Below are 10,575 nucleotides of genomic sequence, written 5' to 3'. Positions count from 1 at the left end.
ATTCACAATAGACATATACTGTACAATCAGATGGTCAAAAAGAAGAAAAATGTGATTGCACCTTGAGATAAACAAAAACAATGGGGTAACCCCATCTGTGGTTCTCAAAATAAATGTAACCCGGAGCTTCTCTTATAAATTTTGGACTCAACGAAATAAGCTTGATTCCTAACTTCTATAGTACTGCTGTCTGAAAATGTGCCACAATCTTTGTGAATAAGATAATTATGTGAGAAAATTGCTGTTTCACCAGCAGGAATGACTAATGTAACCACTCTAACCATTGTAATCTTGTGTTTTTCTCCTTTTAAATATTTGCTATATTTCTTATTGGTAAGCGAGGCCTTCTAAAGTCTGTCTCCTTGCAACTCTTTGAAAGAAAACTCCTGATTTTCTTTGCTAATATCATTTCTCTTACGTCTGGAATTACCCATCCATACACGTCCAGAGGACTCACCTACCATCCTTGAAAAGCTGCAGTATATCAAGTGAACCTTCCATGGGCCCCTTCCCCCAAGGCAAGCCTTTTCTTAGTTTCCAAGGTGATTCTTATGTAGTAATAGAGTTTTCTCTTTCTCTTTTTCCCTTACCCCTCTGTTTTCTATTTCTTTTTCTAATTTGCTTCCAGATTACGTGTGATTCTTGGTCCAGTCTTGTTCTGGTCCTGGTACTGATTTGTGCATGGCCAAATATATCCAGATGCAAAGACAGAAATTTGGTTCAATGGTGTGATCATCTGGTAATCTCTGTTTTCAGAAGTATCAATTACTCTTGAATATCAATTCTATAGAAAATAGATTAATTTTTCAGTCTTTTCTCAGCCAGTGAACATGATCACCACAAACTGACACTTGTCACACTGTACCCAGGGCTGATTCAGGAATTACAGCACACTTTCCGTGAAGAAGATGACATCTTTGTAGAGGCTGACTGCCTAACTCGAGACCAAATAATGACTCATTTACATAGGACAAAACTGACTAATGGAAATGTCTTTATCCCTAACTTTTGCAATGCTGATGTCTGAAGAAATATTATGACTTTTATAGATGTGACGATTATGTGAAAAAATAGCTATTTTTCTACCATAAACAGACTGACATAATCTTCCATTTTTTTAAAACACCTGCTGTGGGTTTGTTTGTTTGGTGGAGCCAGTCCTTCTACTTTCTTACTTCTTATACTAATTTCAAGTAAACATTTTCTCTTTAAAAAAATGTATGAGTCTCTAGTTCATCCTGTATCATCAGAAATAAACCAAAATTAAAAACTTTGGGGCTATTTGCAATGACATCAAAAACATCAGATATCTTGGAATAAATGTAATAAAAGCTGTGTGAAATCCTTATACAGAGAAAACCATTAAATTGTTTAGAAATAGATTATGGAATACATAAATAAAGGGATGGATACACCAGTGCAAGTTTGGAAAATTAATACTGTAAACGTCAGTTCTCCCCAAATTGGTCTAGAAATTTAGCATAGTCCCAATGAAATGTCCAATGGATTTTATTAAATTGACAAACTGATTCTAAGATGTATGTGTAATTAAAAATGTCAAGAATAGCCAAAACACTCTTGAGTACTTTGAAAAAAATGGCAGGACTTACTCGAGTATATGTCAAGACTTATTATAAAGCCACAATAATTAACATAGGAATTTACTGGCCAATGGAACCCAATAGAGAGTCCAGAAACAGAATCACACATATATGAACATTTGATTCACCGTAAACGTAGCACTGCAGGGAACTGAAAGAAGGATTGTATTTTCAACAATGATGCTGAATCATTTGAATATCCAAAAAGAAAAATAAAGAAACTTGACTCTTTCCTCACACCATGCACAGTAATCAGTTTCACATATTTCTAAAACTGAAAGGTAAAAAATAAAGCTTTTAGAAGGAAATGTAAGATATTATTTTCAAAATCTTAAAATAGGTTAATAAAGGGTACAAAAAAGGCTAAACACAAAAGGAAAGATAAATAAATTTATATTAAAATAAAGAACTTCTACTTATCAAAGCAGTTAAGATAAAGAGACAGTCATATAGTGGGAGATAACAAGAATGTAAGTGAAATGAACTCTGATCTATAATACATAAATAATTTCTAAAAATCTGTGCAAGAAAGGGTTGACTCCGCAGGCCTGGGTGCTCAAACTCTGGACAATTCTAAGAAAGGCTTGTCTTCAGGATTAGCTGAACTCTGAACCCTTGGGAAATTCTTCCTGATAAGAGTGTCTTTGCAGACCTGAGGATTTGGCCATGTGACACCAGTTTGATCAGACAGTTTGTGCAAACAGTGAATGCCTGTTTTGCTCTTGGCACTGGAGTCTGAGTAGCTGAGGTCAGTCATGCAAGTGCTGCATGCCTATGTGTTTGCACACAACACTGCTGACAGAATTAAGCACATCTCCATGTGATTCCACTGAGAGAGGACGTCCAGAAGCTCATGCTTGGTTTCTCCTAGACTTCACCCTGATTTTCTTTACCTTTGCTGATTTTAATCTGTATCCATTCCCTGTAATATACTGTAACAATGAATATAAGTTTTTCTGAGGCCTGTAAATCCTCTTGGTGAATCATCCAGGCTAGGGGTGGTTTTAAGGACTCCCAAAACAAACCAAAAAGGAAATGACAGAACCCAATGTTAAAATAATCAAGAGACTTGAACACCCTCATAAAAGAGAAAATCCAAAATACCATTAAACACTTCAGAGAATACTCCACATTTGAAAGCTTTGAAAATATGCAAAATAAAACTACAATTAGATGACCCTGTGACTAAAATTTAAAAGCCTGGAAATGCCAACTGTTGTGTGAGGATATGGAGCAACTGGAAGTCTCATATATCATTGGTGAGAATATAAATTGATCAAGTCACTTTGCAAAACTTTGGCATAGACTCCTAATGTTGAATATTTACATACCCTATAACCCAGTAATTCCATACCTAGGGATAATCCAAGAAAACTGCAAGCAAATGTGTCCGAAAAATGTACAAGAATGTTCATAACAGCATTATTCTTAGTAACAAAACTGGAACAACAGCAAATATCCATCAACAGTAGCAGAACAGGTAAATAAAATGTATTAAATTTGTACAATATGATAAGAAATGAATCCCTATTGCTACACACAATAATACATACGAATCTCAAAAACCTAATTTTGAGTAAAGCCAGACACAAAATTATCTGGCTTAATTAATACAAACTCCAGAAACAGACAAACTAATCTGTAATGTTAGAAGTCAAGATAGTGGTTACCTTTTGGAAAGAGAGGTTGGCAGTCAATGGGACAGGAATGAAGTCTACTTCTTGGGTGTCAGTAGTGTTCTATTTATTGATCTGGATGGTTACACTTTCGTTCATTTTTGGATGGTTACAAGGCATTCATTTGTGATAATTCATTGACCAGTGCACTTATGATTTGTGCACTTTTCTGTTTGTGCTATAAATCAACAAAGAAGTTAAGAAAAACCTTAAAAAATAAAGGTCTTAGTTATAATTAGGGAAAAAATTCAGATAGGTGATTATCAGGAGTTGACTGACTATATTGAGAATGTATCTAATTAATTCATTGGGTGAAATAGGAAATAGAAAGAATCCTTAAAGCTTGATATAAGAAAGTGGTGGCCAAAAGAATTGGCAGGAACTTAAATATGACAACTTTGTTTTAAGAAAAATTATTTATTGAAGTCGTATTGGCTTATAACACTTTAATTTCAGGTGTCCATTTTTACACATTAGCTTTTGTACAGACTGTATCGTGTTCACCACCAATAGTCTAGTTTTACCCAATGCCATACATATGTGCCCCTTTACCCCTTTTGCCCTCCTCCCCCTTCTCTTGTGGTAACCACTAGTCTGTTGTCCTTATCCATGCGTTTGTTTATCTTCCACATATAAGTGAAATCATTCGGTGTTTGTCTTTATCTGTTTGGCTTATTTCACTTAGCATAAAACCCTCAAGGTCTATCCATGTTGTTGCAAATAGCACAATTTTGTCGTTTTTATGGCTGAGTAGTGTTCCATTGTGTATATATATACCACATCTGTAACCATTCATCTGTTGATGGGCATTTGGGTTGCTTCCACGTCTTGGCTATTATAAATAATACTGCAATGAACATAGCCATGCATAAATCTCTTTGAATTGTTAATTTCATGTTCTTTGGATAAATACCCAGTAGTGGGATAGCTGGATCATATAGTAATTCTATTTTTAATTTTTGGAGAAATCTTCATACCGTCTTTTTCTTGAGGAAGACTTTCCCTCAGCTAACATCCATTGCAAATCTCCTTCATTTTTTCCTTTTTTTATGTGAACTGCAGACACAGCATGGCTGCTGACAGACAAGTGGTATAGGTCTGAGCCTGGGAACCAAACTCGGGCCACTGAAGCAGAGTGTGCTGAACTTAACAACTAGGCTAGCCGGGTTGGCACTTCATGCTATTTTCCATAGGGGATGCACCAGTTTGCATTACTGCCAGCAGTGTATGAAGGTTCCCTTTTCTTTACATCCTCTCCAACATTTGTTATTTCTTGTCTTACTAATTATAGCCATTCTGATGGGTGTAAGATGATATCTCATTTTGGTTTTGATTTGCATATCCTCAATAATTAGTGATGTTGAACATCTTTTCATGTGCCTATTGGCCACCTCTATATCTTCTTTGGAAAAACGTCTGTTCTTATACTCTGCCCATTTTTTGATGGGGTGGTTCGTTTTTTCTGTTGTTGAGTCATGTGAGTTCTTTGTATATTTTGGGAATTAACTCCTTGCTGGATATATGATTTGAAATTTTTTTCCAATCGGTGGGTTGTCTTTTCATTTTGGCGATAGTTTCTTTGGGTTTTCAGAAGCTTTCTAGTCTGATGTAGTCCCATTTGTTAATTTTTTCTTATGTTTCCCTTGCCCGAGTAGATATGGTATTTGAAAAGATGCTGCTAAGACCCATGTCAAAGAGTGTACTGCCTATGTTTTCTTCTAGGAATTTCATGGTTTCAGGTCTTACATTCAAGTCTTTAATCCATTTTGAGTTAATTTTTGTGTGTGGTGTAAGATAATGGTCTACTTTCATTTTTTTGGTGCATGTGGGTGTCCAGTTTTCCAAATACCATTAATTGAAGAGACTTTCCTTTCTCCATTGTGTGTTCTTGGCTCCCTTGCTGAAGATTAGCTGTCCATAGATTGTGGTTTTATTTCTTGGCTTTCAATTCTGATCCATTGATCTGTGCCTCTGTTTTTATGCCAGTTCCACGCTGTTTTGATTACTATAGCTTTGCATTATGTTTTGAAGTCAAGGATCTTGAAACCTCCAGATTTGTTCTTTCTTCTCAGGATTGCTTTGGCTATTTGGGGTCTTTTTTTGTTCCTTATATGTTTTACAACACTTTGTTCTATTTCTGTGAAAAATGTCATTGGGATTCTGATTGGGATTACATTGAATCTGTAGATTGCTTTAGGTAATATGGACTTTCCAACTATGTTTATTTTTCAAATCCATGAGCAAGGAATACCTCTCCATTTCTTTATGTCTTTGATTTCTTGCAGTAATGTCTTATAGCTTTCAGTGTATAAGTCTTTAACTTCTTTGGTTAAGTTTATTCCTAGATATTTCATTCTTTTCGTTGTGACTTTAAATGAGACTGTACTCTTGACTTCTCTTTCTGCTAGTTTGTTATTAGTGTATAGAAATGCAACTGATTTTTTATGTTGATTTTGTACCCCTCAACTTTGCTGTAGTTGTTGATTGTTTCCAATAGTTGTCCGGTAGATTCTTTAGAGTTTTCTATATATAGAATCATGTCATCTGCAAACAGTGAGAGTTTTACTTCTCCCTTTCCAAATTGTATCTCTTTATTTCTTTTTCTTTCCTGATTGCTCTGGCCAAAACTTCCAGTACTATGTTAAATAAGAATGGTGAGAGTGAGCACTCTCATCTTGCTCCTGTTATCCAAGAAATGGCTTTCAGTTTTTCACCATTAAGTACAAGGTTGGCTGTGGATTTGTCATATATGGGCTTTATTATGTTGAGGTACTTTCCTTCTATACCCATTTTATTGACAATTTTTATAATAAATGGATGTTGGATCCTGTCAAGTGCTTTCTCTGCATCTATTGTGATGATCATGTGTGTTTTATTCCTCATTTTGTTAATGTGATGTATCACATTGATTGATTTGTGGATGTTGTGCTACCCCTGTATCCTGGGAATACATCCCACCTAACCATGGTATGATCCTTTTAATGTATTGTTGTATTCAGCTTGGTAATAGTTTGTTGAGGATTTTTGCACCTAGGTTCATCAGTAATATTGGCCTGTAATTTTCCTTTTTTGTGTTGCCTTGTCTGGTGGTTGGTATCAGGGTAATCCTGGCCTCATAGAATGAGTTAGGAAGCATTCCATCTTATTCAATGTTTTGGAATGGTTTGAGAAGGATGGGTATTAAATCTTCTTTGAAAGTTTGGTAAAATTCCCCAGAGAAGCCATCTGATCCAGGACTTTTTTTGGGAGGGTGCGGTTGATTACTGTTTCAATCTCTTTACTTGTGATTGGTTTATTTAGATTCTCTATTTCCTCTCGATTCAGTTTTGGAAGGTTGTATGGTTCCAAGAATTTATCCCTTTCTTCTAGGTTATCTTTTTTGTTGCATATAGTATTTCATAGTATTTTGTTATGATACTCTTTCTTTCTGTGGTCCATTGTAATGTCTTCTCTTTCACTTTTAATTTTATTTATCTGAGCCTTTTCTCTTTTTTCTTAGTGAATGTGGCTAAGGGTTTGTCAATTTTGTTGATGTTCTAAAAGAATCAATTCTTAAATTCATTGATCCTTTCTATTTTTCTTTTAGTCTCTATTTCATTTATTTTTGCTCTGATTTTTATTGTTTCCCTCCTTGTACTAATTTTGGAATTTGTTTGTTCTTTTTCTAGTTCTGTTAGATGTGGTTTAAGATTACTTATTTCAGATTTTTCTTGTTTGTTGAGGTAGGCCTGTATTGTAATAAATTTCCCTCTTAGTACTGATTTTGCTGCATCTGTAAGAGTTGATATGTTGTGTTTTCATTTTCATTTGTCTCCAAGTATTTTTTCTTTTTTGAGGAAGATTAGCCCTGAGCTGTTATCCACTGCCAATGCTCCTCTTTTTGCTGAGGAAGCTTGTTCCTGAGCTAACATCTCTGCCAATCCTCCTTTATTTTATATGTGAGACATTTGCCACAGTTAGGCCCGATAAGAGGTGCATCAGTCTGCGCCCGGGGTCTGAACCAGTGAACTCTGGGCTGCCAAAGCAGGGTGCATGAACTTAACCACTACACCAACAGGCTGACTCCTGTTTCCAAGTATTTTTTGATTTATTCATTTATTCAATGGTTGTTCAGTAGCATTTTGAGTATTTTTTATTTCTATTTTGATTTCTTCATTGATCCAATGGTTGTTTAGTAGCATGTTGTTTAGTCTCCACATATTTATGACTTTTACAGCTTTTTTCTTGTTGTCGATTCCTAGTTTCATAGCATTGTGGTTGGAGAAGATGTTTCATATGATTTCAATCTTCTTAAATTCATTGGGGCTTCCCTTGTTTCCCAACATATGGTCTATCTTTGAGACTGTTCCATGTGCACTTGAGAAGAATGTGTATTCTGCTGGGTTTTTTTTTTGTTTGTTTTGTTTTGTGGGGAAGATTGGACGTGAGCTAACATCTGTGCCAATCTTCCTCTAATTTGTACGTTGAATGCTTCCACAGCATGACTTTTTGAGTTGTGTGCCGGTCCATGCCCAGGGTCCAAACCCTTGAACCCCAGACTGCTGAAGCAGAGTGCACAAACCCAATCACTACACCACCAGGCTGGCCCCTATTCTGCTATTTTTAGATAGAATATTCTCTATATATCTATTAAGTCCATTTGGTCTAATGTTTCATTTAGGGCCACTGTTTCCTTGTTGACTTTCTTTCTGGATGATCTCTCCGTTGATGTAAGTGGGGTGTTGAGTCCCAATGATTGTTGTGTTACTGTCAATTTCTCCCTTTATGTCTGTTAATAATTGCTTTATATACTTTCATGCTCCTGTGTTAGATGCATATATATCAATAAGTGTTATGTCTTCCTGGTGGAATGTCCCTTTTGTCATTATATAATGCCCATCATTATCTTGTCATCTTTTTTATCTTGAAGTCTGTTTTGTCTGATATAAGTAAGGCTACTCCTGCTTTCTTTTGCTTGCCATTTGCCTGTAATATCATCTTCCATCCCTTCACTGTGAGCTTATGTTTGTCTTTGGAGTTGAGATGTGTTGTCTGGAGGTGGCATATTGCCATGTCTTGCTTTTTAATCTATCCATCCACTCTGTGTCTTTTGATTGGTGAATTCAATCTATTTACATTGAGAGTCATTATTGATATATGAGGGCTTAACACTACCATTTTGTCTTTTGTTTTCTAACTCTTCTAATTTCCATTATTTCTTTTTTCTTGCATTTTTGTCTGCCATTTCAGTTTGGTGGTTTACTATAATATTTTTCTCTATTTTCTCTTGATTTATGTTTTGTGACTCTGCTCTGACTTTTTGTTTTTTGGATAGCATGAGGTTTGTATAAAAGACCTCATAGATGAGATAGCTCTTTTTCTGAAAACATCCTATCTCCATTTTTCTATGCAGGTTCTGTCCTTTTCCTCTAAATCATCTTAAATTAAGTATCTTCCATTTGTTGGTTGAAGTAAGGAGTAGCCTAAGAAATCTTTCATTTTGTTTGGTGAGCTGGCAGTTTCTGGGTTGCCATTTACTATTTTTTTTTTTAATTTTGCCTGTTTTGTGGTTAAGAGACATTGATTTTATAAGCATATCTAAGGGAATGGGAGTTCTTCTTAGATTTTTTTCTAGCTGTATATTTAATCCCAATATCTTATATCTAAGATATTCTGAGTTCTCCTCTTCTTTTTTAACCATTCTTCCACCTTTTGTGTTCTCCAAAACTGGCTATTAACTAATTTCTCTGCTTTTCTCCTTTCCCACTTTCTCCTTTTCTTTTCTTTGTCCACAAACCAATGGAGATAATTTTAGAGTTAAATACCTTGTACAAAGTAAAAAAAAAAGGTGTCAAGAGCTGAGTTAGGAGGGAGAAAATTCAAGATTGTATTTCTTCTTGTGTTTTAATGCTTCAGAGCCAATAGTTAGAAGTTGAAACTAAATTAAAATCTAAAAGTTTATTTTACTACTCCATCACTTGTTACCAAATATGTTCCTACTACTACCAGATTAAAAGGTAGTGAATTACTGAGATGCTAAATGGAGAAGTTAGTATGTGTATATAAATGCAGAATCAGGATGGGAGATGTGGTTGCAGTAGAGCAGTATCTCATCATGAATAGTATCTCCTGGTCTTTTAATAAAGTTAATTTCAATAAGAGTTAGGAAAATAAACTGTTTGGGAGTAATCAATTCTATTTGCAGACACATAGACTCTTGCTGGAGAGTTTACTTGGAAAATATCAGTAGCTGGAGACAGTTGTCTCATGTGGTTTAAAGAGTCTTTCATGGAGAATCCGAAGACCCACTCAGATTGATTCCAGCTCTAATATTTAATATCAGCATGGCCCTAGTTGAATCATCTAACAATTTAACTGCAGATTTCTAATACTTAACTTGTAATTCCTTTTATTTTTCTTACTGATCTTATAAGAGCTTTGTGATAATCAAGTGAACTATTCTGTGTCTAAATATAGGTGTCAAACAAGTGTTGCTGAGTAAAACAATGAATTAAAGGAAGAATAAAAGATTATTTTTTCTATCTTATCTAAGGACTCCTCAGGATTCCTGTAGATTTAGTGGGGGAAATCCAAACAGTTTGTATTTGAGGACGTTTTTTTCTTTCTCAAGGCCCTGTGTATAATTTGAAACAGATTAGCTCTTATGCTTTTAAAATCTTCTGCCTAGCCTATTTTCATCACCATTACACTTCATTGAAACCTGTTCCCTCTCTTCTGGTATTAGTGTACGGGTTTGTCCCATCCAGGCTTTGGTTAATGCCTGAGATACTTTTAAGCAACCAGCTCAACTTGGTTAGGACACTCTTCAGTAGTTAAATGAAGAGTGTCAGGCAAATAGCACCTTTACTGTTGCACCTATAAAGGGGAACATTTGTAAATGGTTAGAGCAGTTCCCCCTCCCCCTCAGGTGATTTCAAGATAGGTTTGCTTTTATGACAGTTGTGAGACCACAACTGTAAAATGTCTTATTTAGGACTCTTCTCAAAGGTAATCTCACCAAATGTTTGCTCCACCTTGGGAGTCTTAGGATCTTCATTTGTATGTTTAATAGGGTTGTTTTAATTCATGTACAGAATGAAAAAGAATTCTTTTAACTTAGAAATTCATAAAGCATAAATGATTTGCTTGATTGTGATTAAACTTGTACGAAAGAATGAAGGTTAGATTCTCCTAGGCAGTTTCTATAGAAGAAATATAGATGAATATCAACTTTGAATGGTAGATGTAGAAGTATGGTTCTAATAGTGACTATGGATTTTTCTCTATAGGGCAATGATGAAGCCCTGAGCCCAGACTAA

This window comes from Equus asinus, chromosome 2 (genome assembly GCF_041296235.1).
Source record: "Equus asinus isolate D_3611 breed Donkey chromosome 2, EquAss-T2T_v2, whole genome shotgun sequence".
Classification (NCBI taxonomy): Eukaryota; Metazoa; Chordata; class Mammalia; order Perissodactyla; family Equidae; genus Equus; species Equus asinus.
Note: the sequence above shows the minus strand (reverse complement) of the source record.